This window comes from Microtus pennsylvanicus, chromosome 9, assembly GCF_037038515.1.
Source record: "Microtus pennsylvanicus isolate mMicPen1 chromosome 9, mMicPen1.hap1, whole genome shotgun sequence".
Classification (NCBI taxonomy): Eukaryota; Metazoa; Chordata; class Mammalia; order Rodentia; family Cricetidae; genus Microtus; species Microtus pennsylvanicus.
The window spans coordinates 12,457,501-12,481,009 of NC_134587.1; the positions used below are offsets into that span (position 1 = coordinate 12,457,501).

The following is a 23,509-nucleotide window of genomic DNA, read 5'->3' on the forward strand; positions in this document are numbered from 1 at the left end:
GGCGTTGGCACACCACAGATACTTATATCTTGTTGAAGAGAAAGTACCCCAAGGATGTAAGCAATGAAATTCGTTCAGAGCCCGAATTCCAACATGGCCCAAACACCTGGGCCTATCCATTACCTCAGAGAACCTTTTGAAATGTACCTGCCCCACATTTTGGGCAGCCTTGTGACATCCTTGGATTCTTGGCCATGGTTAGCTTTGACAGTACAGAGGTTTGACACAGGGCGTCAGTGTCCTGTGAAGACATTTGCCTTTGACAAACCAACCCATATCAGCAGGCAAAGTGGAGAACGTTCTGTCACTTTAGAGTTCCAGGCATCTGTGAGAGTTATTCCTTTACCTAGAACTTGTAGTGAATAAACAACAATAACAGCAAGCGCCCTTCACTGTTACTGACAGCATTCAGAACACACAGCAGAGCAGAGTGTGGGGGCTTTTGTATTTATAAATAGGCTAAGAGGGGCAGCCTTCTCCTGGGAATAACTAGGCTGCCTACCTGAAATGAATTCAGCTTCCATCACGTGAAGAAAAACCACTAGTGACTTGGTAAACTCTATTCTGTTTACATGAAATATTTCTATCTACACCAAATCACAGTCCCCAGTGGGCTAAACCCAGGAGCAGCCAGCCATTCCTTGGTCTAGTGGCCTGTGGTCTTGCTCATTAGTATCTCTGCAAAAGCTGGTACATGGAAGATATTTGGTTGCTAAGGGATTAACAGGCATATAAGTAAAAATTTCTACTCATGAATGCTTCCCCTTCTGTGGTGATTTGAAAGAAAATGGCCCCCAAAAGGGAGTGGCACTATTAGGAGGTGTGGCCTTGTTGGAGGAAGTGTGTCACTGTGGGGATGGGCTTTGCTCAAACTTCCCTCAGTGTGACAGCCAATGGACTTCCAGCTGCCTTCTGGTCAAGATGTAGGACTCTCAGCTCCAGCACCACGTCTACCTCCACATCCCTATACTCTCCATCCTGATGATAACAGACAGAACCTCTGAAACGCTAAGAGAGTCACCCCAATTAAATATTTTCTTTATAAGAGCTGCTGTGGTCATGGTGTCCCTTCACAGCAATAGAAACCCTAAGACATGCTCTAAGCTATGATTGCTAATTAAGAGAATAACAATTGTATCACTTTCATTTTTATAGAGAAGATCATGCAGCTAGAACATTGGCTGCAAACACACATCCGTTCCTAACCCCTGAGCAGTTCTCCTTGTCAGCTGAGTGCTCCCCATGGGCCAGTTTCTAAGGTGAAACTGGTGAGCAGGACAGACAGAGCCTATACTGCCTTGGAGAATTCCTTTCCTCCACGATGAAATTCAAGGGTAAACGCTGCAATTGTTACAAATTACGATAGTGCACAAAAAGGATGCAAAGCGGTCAGTGCACATCAGAATTACAGAGGGATGGGAAACAGGTGACCTCTCTGTGAGGTGACGGAGAGGCAAAGAATGATGAGATCCAGCCTATGAAGACTGAGGAAAGTGGGCACGGGGAACATTCCAGGCTGAGGGAGCAGCATGTGCAAAGGCCACATCTATGTCCTTGAGACAATCAGCCCTGGCCGGTGTACCTGAACTGTAGTAAGAGGAGGCTTTGAGATGCCTTAGAGCAGTGGTTCTCAGCCTTCCTAATGCTGCGAGCCTTCAGCACAGTTCCTCATGTGGCGATGACCCCAATCATAACATTATTTTGTTACTACTTCATAAGTGTAATTTTGCTACTGCTATGAATTGTAATGTAAATATCTGATATGCAGGATATCTGATAGAGGACTCCCGTGAAAAGGTTGTTTGATCCCCCAAAGCTCGAGAACCACAGTCTTAGAGAGAGTTTGAATGTTCTTGGCAGCCAACGGGAAGTTGTTGAGAAGAAACCCATCATAAGGCAGTTTTCTCTGCTCATAGTCCCTACCATGCAGGAGAATAGGGACAGGCATGACGCCATAAATGCTGGCTCATGAGGCCAGGACTCAAGAGACTGAGGCAAGAGGATCGCCATGAGTTTGAGGCTAGTCTGAAGTTCCAGGATAATCTAGGCAAGAAAGTAAAATCTTGAATCAAAAACAAAAGCAAGAGCGAGGAAAGCTCAGAGTGGGAGGAAGAGTAGTGTGGGAGGTCGGAAGCAGAGCTTGATGAACTCAGAGTAAAGGTCAAGAAGGACTTCCAGGGGCCAGCAAGCCAGCTTCGCAGGCAAGGGTGTTTGCTGCCAAGCCTGATGACCTGAGACCGCCAGATCACAGAACCCATACAGTGGAAGGGAGATGGAACTCCCACAAGGTGTCCCCTGACCTCCAAATGCAAACCCATATACACATAAAATAATTATTTTTTTTTAAACTGGCTCCCAGACTTCTACCTTATGTTCTTGGGTGGCTGTGAATACCATTTGTGAACAAGAGAAGGTCAAGGTGGGGAGTGAGCCTGGGATGCTAGGATCCATCTTGGTACCCACCAGCCCTTGTCTCTGACTTCAGTCTATGGAAGAAAAGTTCCCAGTAATCCTGACTCAGTGACCCCCACCCAAAAAATGTACAGCCGTGACTATCTACTTGTTATGATATTACTAACTACTGTTGTTGCTTCTGTGACTTCCTCACCCAGATACCCAATGATTGTTTTGAGTTGTCTTAACTACTTAACTTGGCAGAACAGAGCAGCTTTTGCTTGCCTGCATAGGTCTTCGTGCCCCCCTTTAAAAGTCCTTCCCCTTCTGAATGACAGTCTCAAATTTGGCTAAGAAATTGTTCATCCTGCTATCAGATAATCAATAAATCTTTTAATTATAATTGGATCAAGTCTATGGTCTTTTCCCAGGGGTTCCAAACTCCATCACAGTGAGGTCAAGAGTTCAGCTCCAGGCAGCAGATGCCTTTCCTGAAACATCTTGTTGAACTGTCAGCTGGGAAGCTCCGTGCAGGTCTGGAATCTAGGGGAGCACAGTAGGTTGAATGCTTGCACTGGGGAGTCAACAGCTTATCGCCAGAATTTCAGGTTTGGGGAGTAAACGTGCAGAGAAAGGAGAAGAGGTTCCCTGATATCTGCAGGGTGCTCACATTGGGGGGGGGGCTGGCTAGGAAACAGAGTTGCCATGAGGTTGGGGAACAAACAAAGAACACAGTTAAGAAGATCACATGCCAATGTTAGGTGGAACAGAGCAGAAGAGCCTCGAGGTCTTATAAGATCTTCAGTTTCCTAACAGGGGAATAACGTCTAAGGAGATCCTGAATGGCAAAATCCAGATTACAAGTGCAGTCAAGAAGCTCCTTAAAATGTGAATTAGAAGGGGGTAGGAGAAGGATGAGGGAGGCTTCAGGGTTCATTAAAGAGGGACTGTAAAAAGTCCCAGGGGTGCCTGAGCTGACCTGGAGCCTATCAAGAGAATGGAGACTCTGGGCCCCGGTTTATGTGGCCTTGTTTTGAAAGGTCATCTTCTTCCCAGCCTGCCCGTCTATGGAGGGGCCTCCTTAGGCAGCTCTAATTAAGCCAATGCGCCTGCCTGGCTTCATCTTCTTGTTTCTTAAGTTCCGCCTGGGATGCACCCTCTGAAGAAGGCTCCACGTAAGGAGGGGTTCATTGGCAACAGCTCAATGCTAATATAATGAAGTTTCTATATCTTTTGGCACAGTGTGATCTCTTCTTAGCTTATGTTAAATAACAGTCGATTTCCATTCAGATTTTAGCCACAGATATTTAATGTTTTTGATTGAAATTTTCATCTATTTTAGGTATGGCAAAAAATTAAATAGCACAAAGGGTTATTTTGGGGACACACCTGCTAGGTGCTTAGTTCTGGCTGCAGAGAAATCTCTGTCTTGTGTGTATTTCTAAGAATATTTCCTGACTGGATAACAAAACAAAGCAAACAAATCCTTCCAATGTGACGCTGTTTATGAACTTGGTTCTTTTTCTTCAAACATTCCAGTACATCATGGAGTCTGTCCCAGAGGATAAATAGATACAGCCCCATTCTCTTTCATGATTTTATGTTATTTCATTTTCTGGATGTGCCATTATTTAACTTTTATATCAGTGAACAGGTAGGTTTTGTTAGGATTTTAAAACCATAAACCAGAAGGTTCTTAAATGGTTATGTACAACACACAAAACTTTCATTCACTATTAATTAAACAACTGTCAATCCAAACAATGACCAAAGAAGTTTGGGTTGGGGTTAACTGTTCTTTTCATAATCTGTAGTAAGGAAAGATAGCAGATGTTCTGATTAGTCTATACCACAGGAATAATGGGAAGAGAAAAACATCATGACCGTTCAAAGATGTTTAGAAAAACAATCCAGGAAAAAAATTACATGGGCTAACAAATGATAATATAACAAGAATGGAATTTATTCTTGGATAATATGCTATTAGGTTTCTAAAAAACACAGTTTTTAAAGATTCTTTTATACTCTATAGAGAATAAATACTATTTTCAATTTCAGACAAAATGAGGGGGAGACCACCCTAGACCTGCGTATTGCATCCTGGGGACAGCTGAAATGCCACAAGCCTTCCTGGAGGGCCAGTGCTTGTTAGTAGGCGTGGTTCAGGGGTGGGGAGGTGGCGATGTTAGTATGGAAACACAGGGCAAATTTGTTTTCAGAGGTTTGGCAGTGATTTGTGAAGATTTTGCATTTCATCCCACACGCCCCAGGGAGCACTGTCGCTTCTGATGGGAAGCAGGCACGCAGTCCCTGGCAGCACACCCCAGTAAATCAGAAGATGTTACAGGAGAGGAGAGGACCATTCATGGCATTGCTGGTCCAGCTGGAGGCCAAGACAGGCAGCCCTAGCCAGAGTTAGAACAACAGAAACATAAAGTGAAGAAAGCCCAGGAGGGAAACTGATCTTTCTTTCTGTCTTGGTACCTGGGAAGGAAGAGCAGACAAATCCCATCAACTAGCAGTGATTCACTCTGAGTTCAAAATCGCATCGTAATATAGGAAAAAGGGAAGTTAATAGGACAAACCATTGCAATACATTCTTAAGCTGTGTATAGACAAGGAAGTGGTTGTCTTCAGAACTCCTGTTGCTTACATACAAGAGACAATTTTGCATTTTTTTTTAATCGATGCCTTCTGGGAGCCCCACTTGTTGCAAGGCAAGACAACAAGAAAGAGAAGGACAACCACGATGGCTGACTTAGGAATATTGTGCCAGCTAAGTTCTATTTCATTTTATGGAAATCTTCCAAAAATACTTAAATTTAAAAATCAGTTTAAAAGTGATTTGAAAATTAAAAGACATAAGTGAATATATTATACTCTCAGAGGGTGGGGAAGGTCTCCTTAAGGAGAGGCCAGAGGTAGGCACCTTGAAGTACTGAGCTGACTGCATTAAGATGAAAACTAGAACATCGTGCCTACTTAGCAGTAAACAGAAGTGAGCGACCAAGAGAAAGGACCTTGGACAAAGTGAGAAAGTGGGGGAGATCTCTGTAAGGACACACTTAACAGCAGTGCACTAGGGCTGGCGTGTAAAGAACGTGCCAGTCTTTGAGAGCGGGAAGCTTTAGCACGAACCTCTCTCCTGTCCACATGTCCCTGGATGAAGCTTTCTGCAGTGTGGCCAAACAGCAACTCCCCATCCTAACAATTGCATGCCCCAGTTGGCCCGTTCCTGTCTCCTGGGTGCTGAGAAGACAGAGCAGCTAGGACATGACAAACGGTTGAGAGGGGACGTCTCAGAGAGTGGAACTGAGTGCCGGCAGATGGGAACCCTTGGAGAAAGTGGAGAGAGAAATCAAAAGCTGGTACTCAAGGCATGTAGCACTCCTCTGTGGAAACAAGGCAACCTTGGGGTCCTGCCTGAGGTGCAGCAACACTTCAGGAAATGTGACTGGATTTAACTGGAGGCATCAGGGCAAGCTGAGGCAAAGAGGTAGAGGAGAGACAGGCCCTTCCTTTAATAGCATTGACAGCAAAAGTAAAAGATCAGAGTCCAGACTATGGGCACCAGGATCTCAGCTCTGGGCAGAGGTGATTGCATCTGTTTCCCACAGCAATGCTGGAAGGCTGTACCGTCGTTCCCGCGGAGGGACTATTTGACCTAGTTCATATAACTAGGAAGTGGTGGAGATTTAGATTTGGGCCTTTTAACTCCAGGGCCCACATTCTTCCAGGGCACTTGGCTCATCGGGCATCCTTTGCCGGCAAGTGGACAGAGACAGCTTCGGCGGGCTTGGGTTTGTGGCCTACAGCCTCAAGTGTGGCTTATTTGCTTGTTTGTTTTTCTAGATAGGGTTTCTCTGTTTAGCCCTGGCTGTTCAAACTCAGAGATCCACCTGCTTCTGCCTCCTACATTCCGGGATTAAAAGCATGCGCCACCACCACCAGCTCAACTGTGGCTCTTATTTGAAAGCCTGCAGCTCTGAACTCCCAGGTAGGATGTTAGTGTTCTCTGATGGCCAGGAAGCTGAGCTAGAAGGCCAAGAGACTTAAAAGGAAGAGCTGTTGCAAAACAAACTATCCTTTCAGTCCTCAGATGACTCTACTCCTATGTTCCAGTGACCGGACTCTGCTATTTCTTCAGATGGAGGAAGGCCATGATGCTAAGCACTGTCCAGAGCGGGGGAATTTTTTGTGAGGTCCTTTGATGTCACAGGCCTCCCAGGAATGCCAGGCCATGACAGGGAGAGCTGCTTTGTGTTTACATCTCTAAACAGAACCATTTGAGAACACAGACCAAGAGACCTGGCCGGAGTGAGCTGCGTGTTCTCCAGGAGGGTGACTCACTGTGAATGGCTTCATCTTGGACACTGAAGTCAAATGGGAAAGCATATGCTTTAAATTAAAAACACACTAAGAAAATCACAAGTTTCTCAAGATGGTGCTTAAAGTCTGCCCTGGCATCTCTTGGTTGCCAAAAGACCCATCTGATCCAGTAATTAAACAACAAATATTTTCTGCAAAATCAATCATCTCAGCTGTCCCCGAATGCTGTGATTAGGATATATTTAGATGCTGAGTGAAGAAGCAGGTTTCACAACTAGACCCACTTAGAATTGTTTGTTCCTCGATCCAACACTGTCCCCATCTTTCTCTAGCCATCTTCCTCCACCTCACTGTATAAGAGTGTAAAGGTTTATTATTGTTGTTATTATATGAACAACAAACTGTTGAAGAACATGGCCAGAAATGCAGATAGCAAAACTGCCAATCACAGACACCATTCTCTCTGTTTGGCCATGAGATTCGCTGACCTTGTAGTTCCTACCAGAATCTTGGCTCAGGGTTCTTGGCTGCAGCCACCAGAGACCAATCGGGACTTCTGTTCACAACAAGAGATGTATTAGGAGGAAGTTAGAAGACAGGGACTCACAGGATTTGTGGGAGAGCAGAGAACTCAGCTTGTCCAACAGGCAGGATCCAAGGCACTCTGAGGAGATGGGAAATCAAAGCAGGTCTGTGGAACTGTTCTTCCCCTTCCATTCTCCCTCATGCAGGCTGGATGGGGCACGTGCACGGCAGAGCCTCTTTCATAAATTACTTAATTACCTTACTTTTTTATTGTGTGTGTGTGTTTACACATGTATGTGAAAGTGCGTGTGGAAGCCAGGGCTTGGCCTCGAGTGTCTTCTTCAATTTCTCTCTTCCTTATTTTTTGAGACAGCGGCTCTCACTGAACGTGAGTTCACAGGGTCAGCTCCAGGAACCCTCTGGTCTCTGCCATGTTTGGCTTCTTACATGGGAGCTGAGGCCTGAAATTTGGGTGCTCATTTTGTACGGCAAACACTTTACCCACTGAACCATCTACTCTCTCTACCCCAGAGCCTCTTATAAGGCTTTGCTCCACGGCAGCTTTGTAGGAGAAGAGAAATGGATGGTGCATGCAGGTGTGGAGGGGGCGTTTCCTTAACAGGATGTTCTACCTTGAGAAGTGACCACAGGGTAACAGTGGTTGTAAGGGGCTGCTACCAGAAGGAAAGTGCCTGCAGCTGGCTCCAGAGCTCTGATCGGGTTCCGGGTGACTTAATGAGGTCAGCCTCTAACAGGTGTGTTACTGCCAAGCTCTACAGATCCATTACTCTTTTAGCAAAACGCTGGGTAAGAGACAGTGAGAAAGGTCACTAGCATGGTGGCCTTAGGCCAGCTGTGGGCTCAGGGTTTCAGTTCCTGCTCTGTGAAGCAAAGTTGGTCCCAGACCATTTTACATTCTAAAACTGCGATTCCAGGGCTGAAAGTATAAGGGAGAATTTGGCAAAAACGTGTGCCTGTGTGTGATGTGTGCCTTTGGAGCGGCCTCCCTCTCCTTCCCGTACCAAACTCGAGAATTAACGGGTGGGTATTGGCCGGCCTTTGTTGTCTGTCACTAGCTTGGTTTTGGAAGAAAATCTCTTTTGTCCATGGAGATGTGGAAAGGTGTGGTTTACAACTCCACATCTCTTTGATGGTTTTGATTTTGATCTCAGAGAAAGTAGTTCGAACTCATTTAACAAGGCCACGGGAAATACTAGCCCCTCGGACTGCTAACACAGAGACCCAAGAGTTAGAGGCCTCCTGGGAACGCGCCTTTGCCGAGGTCTCAAGTTGCAGACACGTATTGATACCGGGCAAGCTCTTAAGTCTGCAGGCGTCTGTGGGTGTTGAGTTAACCAATCAAAATCCTCATTTCATAATTATGTCAATAAAATTTCCTAAGGAATGAGAAAAAACTATCTATGCCTGAGGCTACTGTAAGAAAAATATGTTTGCAGCTAGAGAGGGGAAATAGTAATGTTCTCAAGGGCTCTGTTTGCTAATGATCACTGTTAATTATGAAGAGCAAGTGTGGCGTTCGAGAATTTTCTTTTTGTCAGCCCATACACTAGACACACATTAGTGTACATACAGCCCCACCCCACACACTGGTGGATGTGTGCATAAAAGATCTTGTATCCCAACTTCTGTGAAATATACACAAAAGATAACCTAAGTAAAAGAATATATACACACATATGTGTGTGTCTGTATCTATGTGAAGCTATATCATCCCTTTTCCATATGAATTCACTATATTTGGTGAGTGGTTATCATAAAGAGTACTGAGTACAAAAATGCCCAGTTTGAGATATGTTTTGACCCAGCTAATTCAGAGGGAAAGCCTCTGTGGCTTTCTGTTTGGGGGTAGGTAGTGTTGTATTAGTGTGAATTCAAGAAAATACTCTTAAAATTCCAGGCTGGCACAGTTGCCAAGGCAGATGTAAGAGGTTACCCATGACAGTTGACTGAGTCACATCTACATATCGCAAAGTGACCTTTTAGCAAAAGAGGGAACCTCTTCTCTTTGCTGGCATCAGACTGACTTGGCACACTACAAAACCAACACGTTCTTTTGTTAGACGGAGAAAAGCCATTCAAACTCATCTCTAAAGCGTTCATCTGAGTTTGTTTCTATGAATGTAAAAATTTAATCTCCCGTGAAAGTAGCAGCTCCCAGAGGAGTTGTGCTCTGTGAAGTTGCTGCGTTTGACATAATTTCCTACAATCTCAGATTTAGCTTAATCTGATTGAGATTTGATTCAGAGCCATTGATAATTAAAGTTCACGAGCACACTACCAAAGACTTGGTGTTTGGGAAGGAAACCTTCCCGTGAGACTTTCATCCAAGGGCAGAATCACTTTGGCATGAACTCTCCGTCTCTCAGAAGATGAAAAATATTGAGCAATGTCTTGAGTCATGTATCTCTGTTGCCAGAAAAATAAAAGCTATCAAAACAAATTTTAGAAACACACACAAGAGGCACCGTTTTTGCTTCCATGTAAAGTATCAACTCCACGTATAATTGCTGAGCATTTTCTAAATTAAGAGCCCATGTGGTGTGCGGGTGCACACACAAAGATAATCAGGAAAATGTCAGCATTAAAGTACTGTCCTGAAATAAAAACACATGAAATCACATTGTAAGGCTCGGGCTGCTGTGAAAAGTACTGCTCTCTGTCTTGGTTGTCTGCTGAGTATAGTGCAGAGGAACTGGAAAAGGACTGGGTCTGTGATCCTCTATCAGGACAGCTCAGACAAAGTCATATGGGGGCAGGAGGATCAGGAGTTCAAGGTTATCCTCAGCTAAAAGTGAGCTGGAGGCCAGCCTGGACTCCAAGAGACTCTGTCGCAAAAACAAAACCAAACATATAGAGATGTGCTTCTGGGTTATATATTTAATATATATGTATATATAGATGACTGCGGCTATATATATATAGCATATCCTGTACTACATATAGTAATATATAGATATATACATACACACAACACACACACATATACTGATAAATATCTATTACTACAACTTAAAGTGAATAAAAATTCGTTTGGCTTCTGGTCTGGTGCCTGGGCATTCCATGGCACTGGCATCTGCTTAGCCTCTGGCTAGGGTGTTCTGCCACATTATGACATGGTGGAGGCACCCACCCAGCAGGGGGCAGAGCCAAGCAGTGTGCTAGCTCAGGTCTCATTTTCTCTTGTTTTTTTCTTAGACCAAGTCTCACGAATCTGAAGTTGATCCCTAGCTTGCTACACAGCCAAGGATGACCTTGAACTTTTGGTCCTCCTGCCTCCACCTGCTTAGCGTTGAGACTGCTGCACACTCCACCACACCCAGTTTAGGCGATGCTCAGGACTGAACCTATGGCTCCACGCACACAGGCAGCCACTCTACCTGAGCCACAAGCCCAACCCCTCTTTCTCTTTTTCAAGGCCATCGGTACCATCAGAAGCTTCCCACCGTCATGACTTTATATAATCCTGATCGCCCCCAACAATGGCAATTTTCTTCAAATATCATTAATATATTGAATTAGTGGGTTAAGTTTCCAACATATGACAGGGAGAGGGCCCATGCATACCACGGTGCCTATACCTTTCTACTTTACATAAATGGTATATCCAGTGTTAGCTGATTCTCTCACAGATGTCACAAGGGGGCCACCCTCGAGAATGCCCATCCTCTGCGTGCCCGTGTCACGGCGTGCCCAACATGAGTGGCAGTGTAGGGGCCGAGGCAGGCTGCAGAACCCAGCAGAGTCCTTTCCCACACTGCTCCATCCTGGGCTTCCCAAGACCAGCCAGAATGGGAACAGAAGCAGTTTGGGGGCCCCCCGTATAAGAAAGGCAGTGTCAAGTGACTCCTGAAGCTCTTGTTAGTCAGGACACAGAGAAGCTCCAGGAATAATATGTCATACGTGGGGACACATTCTTCAGGGTGGTAGAGACACTAGTGACCCAAGGCTATGCTGCGATTTATGTTAAGACTTAGTTATCAGGGTTCGTCTTTGTGCACGTCCTGAGAGCCCACCAGGAAACCTTAGAAGGATCCCAACGGCTGGGACACACTCTAGAATAATCACATCAGCAACTCTGGACTGAGACAGGCCCCTTGGGGACTTCAGTGTGCAGCCAACTTGAAGCGTTGTGTGACAGGAAGAGCACAGACCGGGAGCTGAGAGCAGCAGGGTGAAAACCGTCGTGGGCAAGCTGACTGCCGAAAGCATCCGGGTTTCTAGGGTATGACTACCTAGTGTCCACTGACAATTTATTTCTGTTTTCCTCCTCAGGGTCTAATCAAAGGCAGAAAGTCTAAAAATAGCTCGGCAGCAGCTGGTTCAGCTGGTGGCAATGTTGGAAATTCTAAGTGGTCGTGTAAGCGCATCGCAGTCTCTCTTTGAGAAACCGTAGCTCCTCAGCATCAGGCTGCCGATCCACAGAAGGTCGTGGCAATCGTGTTAATAACTGTGAAAGGTGCAGACCAGCACCAGACCCTTTGAGTACTCTCTGATACTCATGAGACTTTACCTGACGTCCCAGGAACACTTAGCTGCGAACACCCAGCACAGATGGTTGAGGAGAGTATCCTTCCTTAAAGGGATGACAAGAGGTACGCTTTCCATATTAATTTACAACTGCCCTTCATCTCCACAGGCTCAATTAATAAGTTATGCATAAATCATTCAGGAGGCCGTTAAACCAGCCAGTTCACAGTGCTGACTAATTGGTAAATAAATACTTGATGAAAATGGTGATGGCTGCCCAGATTCTGTTTTCCCTTTTAAAAGAGAAGAAAAACAGGAGGGACCTTTATTTCTAACTTGAGTGCAGATACTCAAATCTTATTCTGTTCAGCTTTACATATATTCTGAGGATTAGGAAAGGGGCAGGGAGGTATAATATAAGAAAACAGAGCCTCATGGAAGAAACGTGGTCCTTAATGAAATGTCTAAAATCAAAGAAAGATTCAGATTTATTTAATCATCCCGATGCCTGGTAGTGTGTAGAGCAGATATTCTAGATATTCTAAGCCTATGTGTTAGCATACTTTGGTTTTGATTCATTAGCTTGGCATCATGTAAGCAAACTATGGATGGACGGAAAAAAAGCAAGAAAATGGAAAGAGTGCGTACCTGAGTGTGTGTGTATAATCATTGTCATGATGTTTTGCACACAAAAAGTTTGCTTTCTAGGGCTTAATTTTCATTAAAGTTGCGGCTATATAGGAACACAGAAAACAGTTGCCCCTTCCTATGAGACTCAAGGTTGAGGTCAGGCTCCAGTGCATGCCCCTGGGCTCAGGTGTTCAACCCCTCTGTGGATGTCTCATCAGGGAAGGATGATGTCGCCTCCCTAAGAAGATATTTGCCTGATCAAATGTGGTAGCGGATGGAAAACTTAACTCTGTTGTAAGCATAGAGCACAGTGCTCAAGAGGAAACAGGTGATAGTCACATACACAATTACTAGAGTCCAGTTAAACTACCTGAGATATGCGACCCGGACCCCCACTATGGAAGCAGATCAAGGGCAGGGCAGCCGTCAGGGCCATCTGGAGGTCCTGATGGATAACTACGGGAAACGGGATCGCATGTTTGAGCCAGACTGCTCCTTTAGACCTATTGGAGTAACAATTGCTGGAAGGGATATTCTCTTCTCCCCTGACACTTCCATCTAATTGGATGTTCAGAAGGGGATGCTTGTGGGTCAGGGAAAGGGAAAATTCTATTGTTTCTTCCTTGTAGACTTTAGAGACCAAAACCACAACACAATTGTTATCTCCCTCCCTCCCTTCCCCTTTTTTCCCTCTCTACTTCTGTGATGTGATGTGTGTGTGTGTGTGTGTGTGTGTGTGTGTGTGTGTGTGTGTACATATCCAAAGGAGGACACCAAGTGCTCCATTCTCTACCTTATTTCTTTGAGACAGGGTCTCCAACTGAACCTGGAGCTAAGCTAATGGCCATCAAACCCCAACAACATTCTCTCTCTACCTGCTCCGCCCCCCAGTGCAGGGTTAAAGGTATGGATGACCACTCTCATTTTGTTCTGTGGGTTAAAGGGATTTGAACTCAGGCCCCTCATGCTTGTGAAACAATTCCTCTTACCCACGGAACCATCTTCTCAAACCAATAATTGATTTTCTTAACAAAAAGTTTAAATATTTGTCTGTCGCCATCACTTATTTCACTATTTTAAGGGAAAATTGTGAAGCCCCTTGGGAATTACTGCTCTTGAGAAAATTTTTTATCTGTAAATACAAAGTTGAGAGACAGAGGAATAGAGGAACACACGATGACTTGCTCTACTCACAGAATTCAAGACAGACATCGAAGCCTAAGACATTAACTATCACACTGTTGTTGATGTGGCATCCTATTGGTTACCTAGATCTAAGTCTTATAAAGTACAGGAGTGGCTGTATGCCAAGAATTGGTTGTTTATGGCCTATGGGAACACATCTGCATATTTCATACATTCATTTTGAGCATTATCTTTCTGGACTCTTAGTTTCAGTATTTTGTCAGTTATTTCTGATTTCCTATGTAGTCTATAATGCTGTTACAAATAAACATATATTTATTCATCTCCAGTTAGACTCTTCCTTTTTCTTGCCTTATGATGTTATCTAGACGTGAATATAATGTTGAATAAAGATGTAGTTATCCATTCCTGACTATGATGAGAGTGTTTCTAAAGTTTAACTGTTAAATATATTTTTTGAAAATTTTTAACAAATTAATTTTATGAAATAAAATACATCATCACCCATTCCTTAAAGAGTATTATACTCTGTCAAAAGTTCTTTCTGTACCTATTTAGGTAGTCCAGAACACTGAAGGTCTTCTGTAGACTTTAAAGTTTAACCTCCTTTAGTTTTCTAGTAGGATGACTGTCCTGGCTAGCTTTATACCAACTTGATGTAAGCTAGAGTCATTCAGAAGAGGGATTCTTAACTGAAAGATTTTCCTGTAAGCGAGTCTTAATTGGTAGGTTCTATGTCAGCTGAGGCTACTTAGTGACACTCTGTCTAGAATAAAGCAGAAACCCCCAAACTATGAAGAATGATAAATACATTCTGCACCTATTTACAGTTTTAAAATATATACTCTTTGTGCTTTGATAATTTCAGTTTGAGATCCTCTTTTAGAATATACAATTAACATTTGAATTATAAGCTGATTTGGTTTGAATAAAGAAGACATTCAAAAAGAGCTGACTATCTCAGTTAGGGTTTCTATTGCTGTATTAAAATACCATGACAGAAAGCAGGGTTTCCCTTGGGGAGGAAAGGGTTTATTCCACTCACAGTTCCACAGTACAGTCTATCATCAAAGGACGTCAGGGCGGGAACTCATCGTAGGTACAGGAGGCAACACTGAAGCAGAGGCCATGGAGGGGAGCTGCTTACTGGCTTGCTCTTCAAGTTTTGCCCATCTTGCTTTTTTATAGCACCAGGGACCACCTGACCGGGGTTGATACTGCCCACAGTGAGCTGGGTCCTTCCACGTCAATCTTCAATCAAGAGAATGCACTACAGGCCGCCCTGGAGGGGGCTTTTTCTCAACTGAGATTCTGTGTTCCCAAATGACTCCAGAGTGTGTCGAGCTGACACAAATTTAGCCAGCACATTGGCAAACAATAAAATCAACAATGTAAGTGAGGTGTGATACCTGTAATTCCAGTGCTTGGGATATAAGGCAGGACTTCTAGGCATTCTCGGGTAACATGAGATCCTGACTCAAAGAAATAAAGCAAAGCAAAGCAAAACAAAAACCCCAAATGAAGGGAAGACAGTGCAATATTATTATCAATTAGACATACCTTTTCAGTACGATTTTCCTTATATTTGTTAGATGCATTTTAAACTATAATTTGGTGTATTTTTTTATATAGAGTAACAAAGAGGTTTCGTCTTCTCTCTAACTTGATTGATAAAGAAATTTAAGGAAAAAATGGTACTTGGACAAAAATCATTTTAGTGCCACAGCTCCTGTCCTTATGCATAACTGAACATCTGCTGGGTCTCTCTTGGTACCTTGGGCTTTGGCCCTGGGAAAGGAGTAGAAGGATCCTTCTTAGATGGGCACATCTACCAGGACCAGACTCTTCACCGGAGCTGGAAAGCTATGGAAGGAGTCGGGGGGTCCTCTTGGGCATGGGTGGCAATGTAAGCCTCCAGCCTGTGGCCCTGACAATTCTGAGCCTTGGGGAGAGCCCAGAAGACCTTAGCTTTGGGAACTGTCTTCTGCCTACACATTTAGAGAAAAACAGAACAAGGCAGCGATGAGGTGAGAACAAGATGGTGATCGCTATGGCGACAAGGGATAGAGGATAGGATTAGGTCAGCAGAGTGTGGGGGCCACAGAGATTTCCACTGAGCAAAGCTGAAGCACAGGTGGTAAGATATTAAGGTCATGGGGACTTTGTGTTATTTTTCTATTCCTCTGAGTATACGAAGTATTTATAATTTTGTTTTTAAAAATATCCGGACTGGAGATGTGGCTCAATTGGCAGCATTCGGGAAGCGCTGGGTTTAGTCTCCAGCACCACCTAGATGGGAGTGGTGAGGCACAGCTGTAACCTCAGCACTCAGGAACTGGAGCAGGGGATCCACTGTCTAGGGACATCCTCAGCTACAGAGTGAATCTGAGACCAACCTGAGAGGCAAAGGATCCTGCCTCAGAAAGTAAGCCAGAGAATGAACAGATAAATAAACTAAAACCAGAGTGCTCACTTTAGGTTTATAACTGGCAGCCCCATCATGTCAAAGGTCCCGTCCAAGGAAATCACATGGTCCTCAGATCACAAGCCTTCCCAAGGGTGAACCTGAAGGCCTTGCTCTTTGCCGGGCATAGTTTCTCCACTTTACAAATCCCACAACCAACCACCGGATTCTGACGATGTTTGTGAAGAGTTGCTCTATAGCAAGCGACCCAACAAATTCGCTGAGCAATGCAATCTTATCCATAACTTCCACTTTGTTCAGGATCTGTAGGCAGGATCTGGAATACTAATCTCTTAAAGCAAGACCTTACTGCTTTTGGAACTGTCGAGCATTTCAGTAACTAAGTCATTTTTATAAGACTACTGTTAAAGACCCAAGCTTGGGAGAGCTTTGTAGGCCCCAGGGAACACTACCACAGGTACAACAAGATAACCAGAATATGACAAAACAACCAAACAAGAGAAAGAGCCAAAGAAAAATCACAAGGAACCCGCATAGGTGCAGAGACACACACATTTGCACACACAGGAATCCCATTAAAAACCCAAAACTGGACACCATAATATATATGCAAAGAACGAGTATAAGGCAAGGGGAAATGCCCTGACTTAACATTATAAGACAAAGAACTTCCAAAGTCGTCGCTTTGCTCATTGTATGTTGGCCATTGACTGCTGGGCACAGGGCCCACCCTGAGGAGTGGTTTGTATCCCCAGCGAGACTCCCTTAGAGAAAACTCAATTTTGTTTGCTAGTGGCTATCAGCTGGGAATAGCTCCTGAGTTAGGGGTGGGGGGCGGGTGTTCCAGCACTTCCTTCAGACAAGTGCCAAGTGTAGATAACAGGGACTATACTAACAGCCCAGGACCATCTACGCATTTGTAGCAAAGCATGAATCACGCCCCACGCAAATTTACTCGGTAATGCAGAGGTGCACTGTGTTTGTCTTACAGTGCTTGTGAAACACTTCAACAGAAATGCACACTAGCTAATTACTTGGAGCACTCACTCACAACAAAACTTCACAGAGACACAGGAGAGCGGGAAGCTTCCGGCGCGGAGCAGCTGTTCTGTTTTAGAGTCAAGGCCAGTGCTTGCAACTGCGCTTCAGAAAGCTGCTACAATCAAAGCGAATCTACCGGGTCAGCTGCGTGTGTCTACTCCACCCTCCCAGCTTTAAGTCCCCAGACATTACTGCACCAGGAGCAGCAGGCTGTTACCTAGGGCCGACAGCTTGCCTGTGCTTTGGGCGCCTTCTATGAATCCAAGTAAGTAGGTTTGCTCATGCAACTTTTGACAGACTCTTGACACGAATTTCCACATTAAGAAGAACATGCACGAGCACACTGTATTTTCACAGTGTGAGTGGACTCTTTCCTTTTCACATTTCAGATGTGGAAACACTGGCGGTTTCAGCAGCGTGTGATGTCAGGAGGGCACTCCGGGCAGTGGCAGACACTTCGTTCCAATTGCAGGAGCTCCGAGGACTTGGAAAGAGGGGCCAATGAAAAGCTCCCTGATTTAAAGTCACTTACAGGGAAACAAGCCTTCTGAAACGTGAGATTCCATTTCAAAGGGCACATCAAGGTTAAACACTACTGTGCTCTGAAGGGGGGAGGGGGCTACCATCTCCACCGGGAACTCACGTTTAAATTTTCAACCTACTACCAACCGACGGGGTTGCTGAGCCACAGGTGCCTAGCGCCCATTCATGAATCTGAGGTCAAACTTGTTCTCACGGGGGAGGCAATGAAGGTAAATGAAAATAAGAACAAATGGTTTCTTTATAATGTTAACCAGCTTGATTCGACAAAATGGCTCAGAGGGTTAAGGTATGTGCCTCCAAATCTGACGACCTGAGTTCAGTCCCCAGGAGCCACAGGATGGAAGGAGGGAACTGGTTCCTGTAGGCTCTCATCTGATCTCCAAATATGTGCTGTGACATGCATTCAATCACATACACACACACACATGCACACACACACATTTCACATACAATAAAATGTCATAGAAAAAATTTAAAAACGTTAACCAACTGCGCTGACTTGTGCGTTCAAGCAGCGTTGGCCACAGTGCAGGTGACAGTTGTAAGATCCACTGAGGATTCCAAAGGCAGGCAGCTTCAGATTTGGTGGTGCTCATGAGCATAAAGTCAGAGATAAAATTATCTTTCTATGGAAGTGATAAATCTGAGAGAATGGATGTGTTACGGATGTTTTATTGCTTTCCGAATAGGTAAAATGGTCTCATGTAGAGTTTTCACTATTTGTAGGCCACAACTTTGAGTTCTGTTCATCTGAAATACCAATAAAAGAACACTTCCACCAGGGGTCCAGCAATCGTCCTTCTGAATTTGAAGATGAGATCGCCAGTCAGCCATATAGGTTCTTTTTGTTTGCTTTGGATGATTTTGGTTTCGATTTTTTTGAGACAGGGTTTCTCTGTGTAGCCTGGCTGTCCTGGAACTTGCTCTGTAGACCAGGCTGGCCTCAAACTCACAGAGATCCTCCTGCCTCTGTCTCCCAAGTTCTGGCATTAAAGCAGCGCACCACCACTGCCCAGCCTGTGCTGGTTCTTTATCCTACCGAGCCAACAGGCAAAGGGAGAGATTACTGGGGGTATTGGTCCCCAACAGTTAGGAACTGGAGCTACGCAGCTGGGGTGAAGAGCACATGTAAGGCTGGGCAGTTCCGTGAGGGAGCGCTTGCCTAGCACAAGTCAGGCCTTGACTTTTATGTCAGAACTAAAAAACCAGGTACAAATGAGTGGAAACTATAGCAAACAAGAAGATAGACCCTTCAAGAACAAGATTTGGGTGGGTGGGTCACTTTGCCATGCCAGGAAACCTGACCTGCTGAGATGTTTGCTGAGAGGTGATAGGGTAAAGACTAGGTGAACCATAAGCACCGACTTCAGCCTTTTGAGCACCTCACTTATCGTCTCAAGAACCACAAACCACTGCACCCTTCTCCTTGCTTTTTAAATGCACAGACTTATCTATACACACATGCTGATTTCTCTTGACTTTTCGTCCTCACACTGTTTCCATTCCTCTCGGCACCACACTCTATGATGCTGGGATGGAATCCGGTAAATCCCGTTACTCCCTTGCCATAGGATGCCAGTAGACTGTCAACAGGGGAAGCTGACAGGAGGCTTCGAGGTAGGCTAGGAAGGAGGGGCTCGCTGCTTTCTGGTACTTCCCTTTCTTAACAGAGTCACCATAGCAACCAGTCTTCATCTTTGCAGTAACTATTGATTGGAGCTGTGTGAGTTGGTTGTAGGTTTCGATGTCAGCACACACTCCTAGGATCATTGATCCCCTCAGAGCCCAGTGCCCGCTGGGCGGCGACATTATGCAGAGATCTAGGTTCTAACTCCAAGGGCTCTTCTCCCAGGGACATTCTAACTGTCCAATCTTTCTTATCATGCTTTCTAAGTCAGTACTATGGGGGCATTCCTGTGTCTCTACTTTGACTTTTCAATTCTCTATAACATTAACAACTAGAGAACTGTTCAATTCTTTGTTTAAAATTAACTGATACGGTTTCTGCCTCCTGTTGGACCCTGGCTGATGAAATTCTCCCTGCGGTCTTCCCACCATGGAGCCCACCCTTTCCACTACGCTTAGATAGCATGCGCAAGAAGAGATTGGCACCACACCCAGATTCAGGGATGGACTTGGATGGGTCTGAACCAGAGCGACTCCATTTTCTTCCTTATGGTGACTGGGTCATACAACACAGGCATCAAGCTATTAGTCCCAGGCATTCTCTTGACTGGAGGACTTGACTGGGACTATGCTGATCTAGCCCTGCAGCTCCGTCTCTAGAGGAACAGCGTTTTGTTTAGGTGTAAACCTAGAGTAATGGAGTAAGGTAAAAAGCCCAGAGTAAACAGCTCCGCCATCAACCCCAAAGGGACCCGAGCTGAAGGTGATGTGAAACCTGCAGGGTGGCAGAACCGAGGGAGCTGTAAAGGACAAAGCTTGGAGTAATGAAGTCATGCCTCATGTACTCAAGACATTAAAATTAACTGGAACTATAAATCTTCCTTATTGTTCACTTTGGCCCGCTTAGGTGTGCAATTACTTGCTGGCGAGAAATGCATAATGAAGGCATCTTGTTACTGAACTTGTGTGCAGTTATAAAGAACCCTGAAGTCTTATACAAAGGCGTAGTGTTGGACACATAAACGAAGCACTTCCAGAACGCTGATGGAGTTCAGGACAGAATATCCCACAGTACAGTAGGCACTCTGGTATCCGAAATCAGGAAAGCAGGAAGGTCTCTCTGTCCTCTCCCTGCCTTTCTCTTCTGGATTAGAGTGTGAAGGAACCCTCGGACCTTCTCAGGAAACAGATCCTTATACCAGAGAAAGACACCAAAGACCCAGAATCAGAGGAGAATCTTAGATAGGTAAAGCCCCACCCCCACCTAGCTCACTGTCACTGTGACACAACCCCCATTGTCCAACCCTGCTCCTCTAGATCAAACTTAGTGTAAAATACACACAAATCTTCTGGCCTCTTTGGTCTCAGCTTTTGAAGAGTTTTTGGTTAGCAACATTTGTTTTGTTTTGATATAGGTACTTCAAGCAGAAACCTGGCACCTAGCAAGGAAAACATACTATTTTCTCTCCTCTGTAGTATACCCTCCTTGAGAGGCTAACCCTGTAAATATGAGAGAAGGGTCTGGCACTCCACCTTCATTTGGGAATGTATAAAATAAGAGCAATTTGGAGAATCATCTGAACCTCAGTTGAGACGATGCCCCATCATTTTATTTATCTTTGATTATTTCTGGAGATTGGATTCTTAGAAGTGAGATGACTTGGAAAGTCACTCTAAGTATGTCCCAGCATCATACATGTCTCGGGGAAGGGGTAGTGCTCACGGGCTGCCTGGTACCCGGAGTAATTATCACTGAGGGGGTGGGAGAGGAAGGAGAAAAGAAGTGCGGAAGAGGTGGGGGCAAAACAGGGGAAAAGGTGGGACTAAGATGAGCTAGGTCCAGGTTAATTTACTTTTATGAACCTTTACAAGCTTGTGTCCTCTATAATGGGCCAGGGATGGAGAAACTAGGAGCAAAAAGGTTTGCTTTGAGGACCAATATTTGTATATGGAAGCATCTTTTAACATTTAAAGCACATGGACAGGGCTTCTCATCACCCTGATTCTGTGGAAGGATGTATATGACTCAGCCAGTCCTCACCCCCATCTCACGCCACTGTCCCTTAGAACGAGGTCTTGACTTTACAGAGCATTTCACCTCTGTGCTGCATTCTTAAAATGAGATCCGTGTGTTTTTTTTAATTAGTATTTGATTCAGTATTAATATTCTTATTTATCTCCTGCATGCCATATGGATTAAATTCTCATTACCTTTGATCTTGGTACTTTTAAAATATGTAAATCAGCAGACACCCTCTCTAACGCAATGTTTGTATCCCTGTCTGTTATTGCCATGGGCAAAAGAAAAGTATCTGTACTGCAAAAAAAAAAAAATTTTTTTTTTTAATTTAAAAGTGTGTGGAAGTCCTACAAACAGATATTACACTGGTCAAGCTCAATAAATCAAATATTGCCAAACTGAAAATGGGCCTAGTGAGTATGAAATGTTTCTTCAACCCGGTGAGGGTTCATAAAAGCTCACGGCTGTGCATACCATCCCGCAGCAAGGTCCAAGCAGAGCTGGTGAAGAGTTGCGGCTTTACCTTACTCACTAAGGACTTGACAAAGGTTTCTGCCTCCTGCGGGTGCTTCAGTGTGTAGGGGAGGGGTGTCTTTTGATAGAGCTTTTTGTAAGTCATTTCCCTTCTTGGTTTCCAGTCTCTCTCACTATGAAAATGAGTGGGGTAGGGGCTGGAGAGATGGCTCAGTGGTTAAGAGCATTGCCTGCTCTTCCAAAGGTCCAGAGTTCAATTCCCAGCAACCACATGGTGGCTCACAACCATCTGTAATGAGGTCTGGTGCCCTCTTCTGGCCTGCAATATTCTATCTGTATACATAACAAATAAATAAATAAATATTAAAAAAAAAGAAAACGAGTGGGGTAGGCTGGAGGATTAGGAGAAATGATAGTGAGATGAACCTTACATGTTAACTTTCAGTGAGTTTAAAATACTGGGGCTCTAGCTAGTTAGGAGCCTAGCAAACAGGGGAGGAAAAGGGCAACTAGGACCGATTATTGCAAGTTCATCTTAAGCAGGACCATTCATATAACCTTTTTACAAAAAAAAAAAAAAGGACCTTTTTTTTTTTGAGACAGGATTTTACTGTGTAGCCATGGCTGTCCTGGAACTCGCTCTGTAGGGCAGGCTGGCCTGGAACTCACAGAGATCCACCTGCCTCTGCCTCCCAGTTGTTGGGATTAAAGGCCTGCACCTGCACCACCACTCCCTGGCTACCTGCCTTTTTCCTAAAAGAAATGTATGGTGAAAAGCACGGCAGCATTATCCTTCCATCTCTTAAGATATTCCATCAGTTCATGTTGAGATAGCCGTTTCCTCCCTCAGAGACAACAGTACAAAGTACTTTTAGGAAGCCTTTCAGTCAACTAAAGTGCCATCTGCAGGCCACTAAATGTCGCGGATAAACATGCTCAGCTTTTGCTGGCTATTCAGTTTCCTTGGAGAAGTACATAGTGCAGAGACTTATAATGGGGTCGGTAGTCTTCTCTAAAGTACATAGTACAGAGATTTATAAAGGGGTCGATAGTCTTCTCTAATCCACCAGAAGACCTGTAGTGAGCGGGACAGGATCGCCATTACAAGATGGCGCAACATCCTGTCTTGTTGGAAATAAACAACTCCATATTTGGCTATGCCTTTGAGAGCTGCGCGACCCCGCTTCCTGCATGCGCGGTGGATGAGGATCCTTGAGCCTATCCCGATGCGGTCTGGTGTCAGCTGTTGGTGGCAGCCAATCACAGGGCGACCCGTGTGCCAATTCCCTATTTAAGCAGCTGCCTAAGTGCCCTTCGTCCCTTTTGCTTTATTCTCTCTCTCTCTCTCTCTCTCTCTCTCTCTCTCTCTCTCTCTCTCTCGCCTTTCCCCTTCTCTTCATGTGCGCTCTCTCTCTCCTCCGCTTCCTGCCCCTCGTTTTCCTGCCCTCTCGTTTCCTGCTCCCCATCAATCAAGGGCACTCCAGTAAAGCGTGTTCTGAGTAGAATCCTGATGTGGTGGTCATTCTTTCTCGCCGGTCGAGAGGTCCGCCACAAAGACCCATGCTCATAGGTACGGAAGCAGTTGTTGTGAGTACAGATGCAGTTTGCTTTAATTGGCTAATTGTGGGTAGCCACCCTACAATCCTCTTGCACAAACACCGTCCATCTTACTAATTATTAGATAAGCAGTTTGATGCCAAATACACTTCAATTTTGCTGGCACAACATGGTATACATGCATACAACACCTTTGAGAAGCAGCCCAGTTTCTAGACTAATACATTATCCATGAGAGAGTGGCTCTGCCTCGGAGACCTTGGACGTAGCTCTGAAAATGAGCCCTATCCCTGATCAGAAAAAGTGTAGAG

At 44.7% G+C, this 23,509-nt stretch overlaps 1 protein-coding gene and 1 long non-coding RNA gene across 3 annotated transcripts in view; one reads left to right on the forward strand and one right to left on the reverse strand.

Moving 5' to 3' along the window:
- Positions 1 to 23,509, reverse strand: part of Myo3b (myosin IIIB) — a 283,449-nt gene that overhangs the window by 20,386 nt on the left and 239,554 nt on the right. The window lies entirely within an intron of this gene.
- LOC142857180 (uncharacterized) lies at positions 7,317 to 14,895 on the forward strand. The gene is made up of 4 exons (XR_012911775.1): positions 7,317 to 7,412; positions 11,542 to 11,861; positions 13,178 to 13,270; positions 14,701 to 14,895. It is a non-coding gene; the product is annotated as an uncharacterized LOC142857180 (long non-coding RNA).